The sequence below is a fragment of the Phalacrocorax aristotelis genome, chromosome W (genome assembly GCF_949628215.1).
Source record: "Phalacrocorax aristotelis chromosome W, bGulAri2.1, whole genome shotgun sequence".
Taxonomy (NCBI): Eukaryota; Metazoa; Chordata; class Aves; order Suliformes; family Phalacrocoracidae; genus Phalacrocorax; species Phalacrocorax aristotelis.
The window spans coordinates 8,953,883-8,965,318 of NC_134310.1; positions in this window are offsets into that span (position 1 = coordinate 8,953,883).

Below are 11,436 nucleotides of genomic sequence, written 5' to 3' on the forward strand. Positions count from 1 at the left end.
CTGACTCCGTCTTGCTGTCAGTCCATCTCTGACAGACTGACTGACTCACTCAGTCCCACAATCAGTCCGTAACTGAGTCACTGACTGACTGACTGCATCCCGCAGACAGTCCGTCACTGATTGACTGACTATACTCCATCCCGCAGTCAGTCCGTCACTGTCTGACTGACTGAATTTTTCCCACAGTCAGTACGTCACTGACTGACTAACTGACTCACTCGGTCCCGCAGCCAGTCCGTCACTGACTTACTGACTCACTATGTCCTGCAGCCAGTCCGTCACTCACAGACTGACTCACTCCGTCCCGCAGTCAGTCCGTCACTGACTTACTGACTCACTCCGTCCCGCAGCCACTCTGTCACAGGCTGAATGACTGAGTCCGTCCCGCAGTCAGTACGTTACTGACTGACTGACTGACTGACTGACCCTGTCCCCCAGTCAGTCCATCACTGACTGACTGACTGACTGACTGACTCCATCCCGCAGTCAGTCCGTCACTGACTGACAGACTGACTGACTCCTTGCTGCACTCAGTCCGTCACTGACGGACTCACTGACCGACTCCATCCCGCAGTCAGTCCGTCACTGACTGACTGACGGACTCAGTCCGTCACGCACTCAGTCTGTCACTGACTGACTGACTCACTCCGTCCCGCAGTCAGACCATCACTGACGGACTAACTGACCGACTCTGTCCGGCAGTCAGTCCGTCACTGACTGACTGACTGACTCCCTCCCGCAGTCAGTCCATCACTGACTGACTGACTCACTCCGTCCCGCAGTCAGTCCGTCACTGACTTACTGACTCACTTCGTCCCGCAGTCAGTCCGTCACTGACTTACTGACTTACTCCGTCCCGCAGCCAGTCTGTCACTGGCTGACTGTCTGACTCCATCCCGCAGCCAGTCTGTCACTGACTGACTGACTGAATCCGTCCCGCAGTCAGTCCATCGCTGACGGACTGACTGACAGACTGACTCCGTCCCGCAATCAGTCTGTCACTGACAGAGTGACTGTCGGACTCCGTCCCGCAGTCAGTCCGTCACTGACTGACTCACTCCGTCCCGCAGTCAGTCCATAAGTGACTTACTGACTCACTCTGTCCCGCAGCCAGTCTGTCACTGGCTGACTGACTGACTCCGTCCCCTAGTCCGACACTGACTGACTGACACACTGACTTACTCCATCCCGCACTCAGTCCGTTACTGACTGACTGACTGACTCACTCCGTCCCGCAGTCAGTCCATCACTGACTTACTGACTCACTCAGTCCCGCAACCACTCTGTCACTGGCTGACTGACTGAGTCCGTCTCGCAGTCAGTCCGTCACTCACTGACTGACACACTGACTGACTCCATCCCACAGTCAGTACGTTACTGACTGACGGACTGACTGACTGACTCCGTCCTGCAGTCAGTCCATCACTGACTGACTGACTCACTCCGTCCCGCAGTCAGTCCATCACTGACGGACTAACTGACTGACTCCGTCCCGCAGTCAGTCCGTCACTGACTGAGTGACTGACTGAATGCTTCCCACAGTCAGTCCGTCACTGACTGACTGACTGACTCACTCGGTCCCGCAGCCAGTCCGTCGCTGACTGACTGACTGACTCACTCCGTCCCGCAGCCAGTCTGTCACTGGCTGATTGACTGACTCCATCCCGCAGTCAGTCCGTCACTGACTGACTGACACAATGACTGAATCCATCCCGCAGTCAGTCCGTCACTGACTCACTGACTGACTGACTGACCCTGTCCTCCAGTCAGTCCATCACCGACTGACTGACTGACTGACACCGTCCCGCAGTCAGTCCGTCACTGACTGACTGACAGACTGACTCACTCCGTCCCGCAGTCAGTCCGTCACTGACGGACTGACTCACTCCATCCTGCAGTCAGTCTGTCACTGACTGACTCACTGACTGACTCACTCCATCCCGCAGTCAGTCCGTCACTGACTTATTGACTGACTCCGTCCCGCAGCCAGTCTGTCACTGGCTGACTGACTACCTCCGTCCCGCAGTCAATCTGTCACTGACTGACTGACTGACTGACTCCGTCCCGCAGTCAGTCCGTCACTGACTGACTGACTCACTCCGTCCCGCAGTCAGTCCGTTACTGACTGACTGACTCACTCCGTCCCGCAGTCAGTCCATCAGTGACGGACTAACTGACCGACTCCGTCATGCAGTCAGTCCGTCACTGACTGTCTGACTGAACGACTCCGTCCCGCATTCAGTCCGTCACTGACTGGCTGACAGACTGACTCCGTCCCGCCGTCAGTCCATCACTGACTGACTGACTCACTTCGTCCCGCCGTCAGTCCGTCACTTACTGACTGACTGACTCACTCCGTCCCGCAGTCAGTCCGTCACTGACTTACTGACTCACTGCGTCCCGCAGCCAGACTGTCACTGGCTGACTGACTGACTCCGTCCCGCAGTCAATCTGTCACTAAGTGACTGACGGACTCTGTCCGTCACTGACTGACTCACTCACTCTGTCCCGCACTCAGTCCATCACTGACGGACTAACTGACCGAATCTGTCCCGCAGTCATTCCGTCACTGACTGACTGACTGAACGACTCCGTCCCGCGGTCAGTCCGTCACTGACTGACTGACTGAATGCTTCCCACTGTCAGGCCATCACTGACTGACTGCGTCACTCTGTCCCGCAGTCAGTCCATCACTGACTGACTGACAATCTGACCCCAACCCGTAGTCAGTCCGTCATTGAATGACTGACTCACTCCCTCCTGCAGTCAGTCCGTCACTGACGGACTGACGGACTGGCTTTGTCCTGCAGTCAGTCCGTCACTGAGTGACTGACGCACTGATTGACTCCATCCCGCAGTCAGTCCGTTACTGACTGACTGACTGACTGACTGACACTGTCCTCCACTCAGTCCATCACTGACTGACTGAGTGAATGACTGACTCCGTCTCGCAGCCTGTCTGTCAATGGCTGACTGACTGACTCCGTCCCGCACTCAGTCCATCACTGATGGACTAACTGACCGACTCTGTCCCGCAGTCGTTCCGTCACTGACGGACTGACTGAACGACTCCGTCCCGCAGTCAGTCCGTCACTGACTGACTGAATGCTACCCACTGTCAGTCCGTCACTGACTGACTGACTCACTCCGTCCCGCAGTCAGTCCATCACTGAAGGACTAACTGACCGACTCCGTCCCGCAGTCAATCCGTCACTGATTGACTGACTGAATGCTACCCACTGTCAGTCCGTCACTGACTTACTGACTCACTCTGTCCCGCAGCCAGTCTGTCACTGACTGACTGACTCACTCCGTCCCGCAGTCAGTCCGTCACTGACTTACTGACTCACTCCGTCCCCCAGTCCGTCACTGACTGACTGACACACTGACTGACTCCATCCCACACTCAGTCCGTTACTGACTGACTGACTGACTGACTGACCCTGTCCTCCATTCAGTCCATCACTGACTGACTGACTGATTGACTGAATCCTTCCCGCAGTCAGTCCATCACTGACGGACTGACTGACTGACTGACTACGTCCCGCACTCACTCTGTCACTGACTGACTGACAGACTGACTCCTTCCCGCAGTCATTCTGTCACTGACTTAATGACTGACTCCATCCCGCAGTCAGTTCGTCAATGACTGTCTGACTCACTCCGTCCCACAGTCAGTCCATCACTGACTGTCTGACTCACTCCGTCCCACAGTCAGTCCGTCACTCACTGACTGACACACTGACTGACTCCATCCCGCAGTCAGTACGTTACTGACTGACTGACTGACTGACTGACTCCTTCCCGCAGTCAGTCCGTCACTGACTGAATGACAGACTGCCTCCTTCCCGCACTCAGTCTGTCACTGACTGACTGACTCACTCCGTCCCGCAGTCAGTCCATCACTGACGGACTAACTGAATGACTGACTCCATCCCGCAGTCAGTCCGTCACTGACGGACTGACTCACTCCATCCTGCAGTCAGTCTGTCACTGACTGACTCAGTGACTGACTCACTCCATCCCGCAGTCAGTCCGTCACTGACTTACTGACTCACTCCGACCCGCAGTCAGTCTGTCACTGGCTGACTGACTACCTCCGTCCCGCAGTCAATCTGTCGCTGAGTGACTGACTCACTCCGTCCCGCAGTCAGTCCGTCACTGACTTACTGACTCACTCCGTCCCGCAGTCAGTCTGTCGCTGAGTGACTGACTCACTCCGTCCCGCAGTCAGTCCGTCACTGACTTACTGACTCACTCCGTCCCGCAGCCAGTCTTTCACTGGCTGACTGACAGACTCCGTCCCACAGTCACCCCATCAGTCAGAGACTGACTAAATGCTGAACTGACTCTGTGCCGCAGTCAGTCCGTCACTCAGAGACTGACTGTCCGACTCCGTGCCGCAGTGAGTCCGTCAGTCAGAGACTGACTGACTGAGTCAGTGCCGCAGTCAGTCCATCTGTCAGAGACTGAATGTCTGACTCCGTGCCGCAGTGAGTCCGTCAGTCAGAGACTGACTGTCCGACTCCGTGCCGCAGTGAGTCCGTCAGTCAGAGACTGACTGACTGAGTCAGTGCCGCAGTCAGTCCGTCACTCAGAGACTGACTGTCCGACTCCGTGCCGCAGTGAGTCCGTCAGTCAGAGACTGACTGACTGAGTCAGTGCCGCAGTCAGTCCGTCACTCAGAGACTGACTGTCCGACTCCGTGCCGCAGTGAGTCCGTCAGTCAGAGATTGACTGACTGACTGACTCCCTGCCGCAGTCAGTCAGTGCGTCAGAGACTGACTGACTGACTGACTCCCTGCCGCAGACAGTCAGTCAGCTCGTCAGAGACTGACTGACTCCCTGCCGCAGTCAGTCAGTGCGTCAGAGACTGACTGACTGACTGACTCCCTGCCGCAGTCAGTCAGTGTGTCAGAGACTGACTGACTGACTGACTCCCTGCCGCAGTCAGTCAGTGCGTCAGAGACTGCCTGACTGACTGACTCCCTGCCGCAGTCAGTCAGTGCGTGAGAGACTGACTGAATGACGCCCTGCCGCAGTCCGACAGTCTGTCAGGGACTGTCTGACTCCCTGCCGCAGTCAGTCACTTCGTCAAAGACTTACTGACTACCTGCCGCAGTCAGTCAGTCAGTCCATCAGAGACTGCCGGACTCCCTGCCGCAGTCAGTCAGTCCGTCAGAGACTGACTGAGTCAGTGACTGACTGACTCCCTGCCGCAGACAGCCAGTCAGTCCGTCAGAGACTGACTGAGTCACTGACTGACTGACTCCCTGCCACAGTCAGTCAGTCAGTCCGTCAGAGACTGACTGAGTCACTGACTGACTGACTCCCTGCCGCAGTCAGTCAGTCCATCAGAGACTGACTGAGTCACTGACTGACTCCCTGCCGCAGTCTGTCAGTCAGTCCGTCAGAGACTGAGTCACTGACTGACGCCCTGCCGCAGTCAGTCAGTCAGTCGGTCAGAGACTGACTGACTCCCTGCCGCAGTCAGTCAGTCAGTCCGTCAGAGACTGACTGACTCCCTGCCGCAGTCAGTCAGTCAGTCCGTCAGAGACTGACTGAGTCACTGACTGACTGACTCCCTGCCGCAGTCAGTCAGTCAGTCCGTCAGAGACTGACTGAGTGACTCCCTGCTGCAGTCAGACAGTCAGTCCGTCAGAGACTGATGGACTGAGTGACTCCCTGCCGCAGTCAGTCCATCAGTACGTCACAGACTGTCGGACTGAGTGACTCCCTGACGTAGTCAGTCTGTCAGTGCGTCAGAGAATGACTGACTGACTGTCTGCCTGCCGCAGAGAGTCAGTCAGTCCGTCAGAGACTGACTGACTTCCTGCCGCAGTCAGTCAGTCAGTCCGTCAGAGACTGAGTCACTGATTGACTCCCTGCCGCAGTCAGTCAGTCCGTCAGAGACTGACTGACTCCCTGCAGCAGTCAGTCAGTCAGTCCGTCAGAGACTGACTGAGTCACTGACTGACTCCCTGCTGCAGTCGGTCAGTCAGTCTGTCAGAGACTGACTGAGTCACTGACTGACTGACTCCCTGCCGCAGTCAGTCAGTCAGTGCGTCAGAGACTGGCTGAGTCACTGAGTGACTCCCTGCCGCAGTCAGTCAGTCAGTCCATCAGAGACTGACTGAGTCACTGACTGACGCGCTGCCGCAGTCAGTCAGTCATTCTGTCCGAGACTGACTGACTCCCTGCCGCAGTCAGTCCGTCAGTACGTCACAGACTGACTGAGTGACTGACTCCCAGCCACAGTCAGTCAGTGCATCAGAGACTGCCTGACTCCCTGCCGCAGTCTGTCAGTGCGTCAGAGACTGACTGACTCCCTGCCTCAGTCAGTCAGTCCGTCAGAGACTGACTGAGTCACTGACTGACTGACTCCCTGCCGCAGTCAGTCAGTCAGTCCGTCAGAGACTGAGTCACTGACTGACTGACTACCTGCCGCAGTCAGTCAGTGCGTCAGAGACTGACGGACTGACTGACACCCTGCCACAGACCGTCAGTGCGTCAGAGACTGACTGACTGACTGACTCCCTGCCGCAGTCAGTCAGTGCATCAGAGACTGACTGACTGACTGACTCCCTGCCGCAGTCAGTCAAGTCTGTCAGAGACTGACTGACTGACTGTCTGCCTGCCGCAGAGAGTCAGTCAGTCCGTCAGAGACTGACTGACTTCCTGCCGCAGTCAGTCAGTCAGTCCGTCAGAGACTGAGTCACTGATTGACTCCCTCGCAGGCAGTCAGTCAGTCCGTCAGAGACTGACTGAGTCACTGACTGACTGACTCCCTGCCGCAGTCAGTCAGTCAGTCCGTCTGAGACTGACTGAGTCACTGACTGACTGACTCCCTGCCGCAGTCAGTCAGTCAGTGCGTCAGAGACTGACTGAGTCACTGAGTGGCTCCCTGCCGCAGTCAGTCAGTCAGTCCATCAGAGACTGACTTAGTCACTGACTGACGCCCTGCCGCAGTCAGTCAGTCATTCTGTCCGAGACTGACTGACTCCCTGCCGCAGTCAGTCAGTCAGTCCGTCAGAGACGGAGTGAGTCACTGACTGACTGACTCCCTGCCGCAGTCAGTCAGTCTGTCCGTCAGAGACTGACTGAGTGACTGACTCCCAGCCACAGTCAGTCAGTGCATCAGAGACTGCCTGACTCCCTGCCGCAGTCTGTCAGTGCGTCAGAGACTTACTGACTCCCTGCCTCAGTCAGTCAGTCCGTCAGAGACTGAGTCACTGACTGACTGACTCCCTGCCGCAGTCAGTCAGTCAGTCCGTCAGAGACTGAGTCACTGACTGACTGACTACCTGCCGCAGTCAGTCAGTGCGTCAGAGACTGACTGACTGACTGACACCCTGCCACAGTCCGTCAGTGCGTCAGAGACTGACTGACTGACTGACTCCCTGCCGCAGTCAGTCAGTGCGTCAGAGACTTACTGAGTCCCTGCCGCAGTCAGTCAGTCAGTCCGTCAGAGACTGACTGAGTCACTGACTGACTGACTCCCTGCCGCAGTCAGTCAGTCAGTGCATCAGAGACTGACTGACTGACTCCCTGTCGCAGTCAGTCAGTGCGTCAGAGACTGACTGACTGACGCTCTGCCGCACTCAGTCATTCCGTCAGAGAATGTCTGACTCCCTGCCACAGTCAGTCAGTCCTTCAGAGACTGACTGAATCACTGACTGACTGACTCCCTGCCGCAGTCAGTCAGTCAGTCCGTCAGAGACTGACTGAATCACTGACTGACTGACTCCCTGCCGCAGTCAGACAGTCAGTCTGTCAGAGACTTACTGAGTCACTGACTGACTGACTCCCTGCCGCAGTCAGTCAGTCAGTGCGTCAGAGACTGAGTGACTGACTGACTCCCTGCCGCAGTCAGTCAGTCAGTCCGTCAGAGACTGACTGACTCCCTGCCGCAGGCAGTCAGTCAGTCCGTCAGAGACTGACTGAGTCACTGACTGACTGACTCCCTGCCGCAGTCAGTCAGTCAGTGCGTCAGAGACTGACTGAGTCACTGACAGACTCCCTGCTGCAGTCAGTCAGTCAGTGCGTCAGAGATTGTGTCACTGAGTGACTCCCTGCTGCAGTCAGTCAGTCAGTCCGTCAGAGACTGAGTGACTCCCTGCTGCAGTCAGACAGTCAGTGCGTCAGAGACTGACTGACTGACTCCCTGCCACAGTCCGTCAGTGCGTCAGAGACTGAGTGACTGACTGACTCCCTGCTGCAGTCAGTCAGTCCGTCAGAGACTGTCTTACTCCCTGCCGCAGTCAGTCAGTGCGTCAGAGACTTACTGACTCCCTGCCGCAGTCAGACAGTCAGTCTGTCAGAGACTTACTGAGTCACTGACTGACTGACTCCCTGCCGCAGTCAGTCAGTCAGTGCGTCAGAGACTGAGTGACTGACTGACTCCCTGCCGCAGTCAGTCAGTCAGTCCGTCAGAGACTGACTGACTCCCTGCCGCAGTCAGTCAGTCAGTGCGTCAGAGACTGACTGAGTGACAGACTGACTCCCTGCCGCAGTCAGTCAGTCAGTGCGTCAGAGACTGACTGAGTCACTGACTGACTGACTACCTGCCGCAGTCAGTCAGTCAGTCCGTCAGAGACTGACTGAGTCACTGACTGACTGAGTCCCTGCCGCAGTCAGTCAGTCAGACCGTCAGAAACTGACTGAGTCACTGACTGACTGACTCCCTGCCGCAGTCAGTCAGTCAGTCCGTCAGAGACTGAGTCACTGACTGACTGACTCCCTGCCGCAGTCAGACAGTCAGTGCGTCAGAGACTGACTGAGTGACTGACTGACTCCCTGCCGCAGTCAGTCAGTCAGTCCGTCAGAGACTGACTGACTCCCTGCCGCAGTCAGTCAGTCAGTCCGTCAGAGACTGAGTCACTGACTGACTGACTACCTGCCGCAGTCAGTCAGTCAGTCCGTCAGAGACTGACTGAGTCACTGACTGACTGACTCCCTGCCGCAGTCAGTCAGTCAGTGCGTCAGAGACTGAGTCACTGACTGACTGACTACCTGCCGCAGTCAGTCAGTCAGTCCGTCAGAGACTGACTGAGTCACTGACTGACTGACTCCCTGCCGCAGTCAGTCAGTCAGACCGTCAGAGACTGACTGACTCCCTGCTGCAGTCAGTCAGTCAGTCCGTCAGAGACTGACTGAGTCACTGACTGACTGACTCCCTGCCGCAGTCAGTCAGTCAGTCCGTCAGAGACTGAATGACTGAGTGACTCCCTGCCGCAGTCAGTCAGTCAGTCCGTCAGAGACTGACTGAGTCACTGACTGACTGACTCCCTGCCGCAGTCAGTCAGTCAGTGCGTCAGAGACTGACTGAGTGACTGACTGACTCCCTGCCGCAGTCAGTCAGTCAGTCCGTCAGAGACTGACTGACTCCCTGCCGCAGTCAGTCAGTCAGTCCGTCAGAGACTGACTGAGTCACTGACTGACTGACTCCCTGCCGCCTTCAGTCAGTCAGTGCGTCAGAGACTGACTGAGTCACTGACTGACTGAATACCTGCCGCAGTCAGTCAGTCAGTCCGTCAGAGACTGAGTCACTGACTGACTGACTCCCTGCCGCAGTCAGTCAGTCAGTGCGTCAGAGACTGACTGAGTGTCTGACTGACTCCCTGCCGCAGTCAGTCAGTCAGTCCGTCAGAGACTGACTAACTCCCTGCTGCAGTCAGTCAGTCTGTCAGAGACTGATGGACTGAGTGACTCCCTGCTGCCGTCAGTCCATCAGTATGTCACAGACTGATGGACTGAGTGACTCCCTGCCGCAGGCAGTTTGTCAGTGCGTCAGAGACTGACTGAGTGAATGACTCCCTGCCACAGTCCGTCAGTGCGTCAGAGACTGACTGAGTCACTGACTGTCTAACTCCCTGCCGCAGTCAGTCAGTCAGTCCGTCAGAGACTGAGTGACTCCCTGCCGCAGACAGTCAGTCAGTCCGTCAGAGACTGACTGACTCCCTGCCGCAGTCACTCAGTCAGTCCGTCAGACACTGACTGAGTCACTGACTGACTGACTCCCTGCCGCAGTCAGTCAGTCAGTCCGTCAGAGACTGACTGAGTCACTGACTGACTGACTCCCTGCCGCAGTCAGTCAGTCAGTGCGTCAGAGACTGACTGAGTGGCTGACTGACTCCCTGTCGCAGTCAGTCAGTCAGTCCGTCAGAGACTGAGTGACTCCCTGCCGCAGACAGTCAGTCAGTCCGTCAGAGACTGACTGAGTCACTGACTGACTGACTCCCTGCCGCAGTCAGTCAGTCAGTGCGTCAGAGACTGACTGAGTGACTGACTGACTCCCTGCCGCAGTCAGTCAGTCAGTCCGTCAGAGACTGAATGACTGAGTGACTCCCTGCCGCAGTCAGTCAGTCAGTCCGTCAGAGACTGAGTGACTCCCTGCCGCAGACAGTCAGTCAGTCCGTCAGAGATTGACTGAGTCACTGACTGACTGACTCCCTGCCGCCTTCAGTCAGTCAGTGCGTCAGAGACTGACTGAGTCACTGACTGACTGACTCCCTGCCGCAGTCAGTCAGTCAGTCCGTCAGAGACTGAGTCACTGACTGACTGACTCCTTGCCGAAGTCAGTCAGTGCGTCAGAGAAGGACTGAATGACTGACTCCCTGCCGCAGTCAGTCAGTGCGTCAGAGACTGACTGACTGACTGACTCCCTGCCGCAGTCAGTCAGTCAGTGCGTCAGAGACTGGCTGAGTCACTGAGTGACTCCCTGCCGCAGTCATTCAGTCAGTCCATCAGAGACTGACTGAGTCACTGACTGACGCGCTGCCGCAGTCAGTCAGTCATTCTGTCCGAGACTGACTGACTCCCTGCCGCAGTCAGTCCGTCAGTACGTCACAGACTGACTGAGTGACTGACTCCCAGCCACAGTCAGTCAGTGCATCAGAGACTGCCTGACTCCCTGCCGCAGTCTGTCAGTGCGTCAGAGACTGACTGACTCCCTGCCTCAGTCAGTCAGTCCGTCAGAGACTGACTGAGTCACTGACTGACTGACTCCCTGCCGCAGTCAGTCAGTCAGTCCGTCAGAGACTGAGTCACTGACTGACTGACTACCTGCCGCAGTCAGTCAGTGCGTCAGAGACTGACTGACTGACTGACACCCTGCCACAGACCGTCAGTGCGTCAGAGACTGACTGACTGACTGACTCCCTGCCGCAGTCAGTCAGTGCATCAGAGACTGACTGACTGACTGACTCCCTGCCGCAGTCAGTCAAGTCTGTCAGAGACTGACTGACTGACTGTCTGCCTGCCGCAGAGAGTCAGTCAGTCCGTCAGAGACTGACTGACTTCCTGCCGCAGTCAGTCAGTCAGTCCGTCAGAGACTGAGTCACTGATTGACTCCCTCGCAGGCAGTCAGTCAGTCCGTCAGAGACTGACTGAGTCACTGACTGACTGACTCCCTGCCGCAGTCAGTCAGTCAGTCCG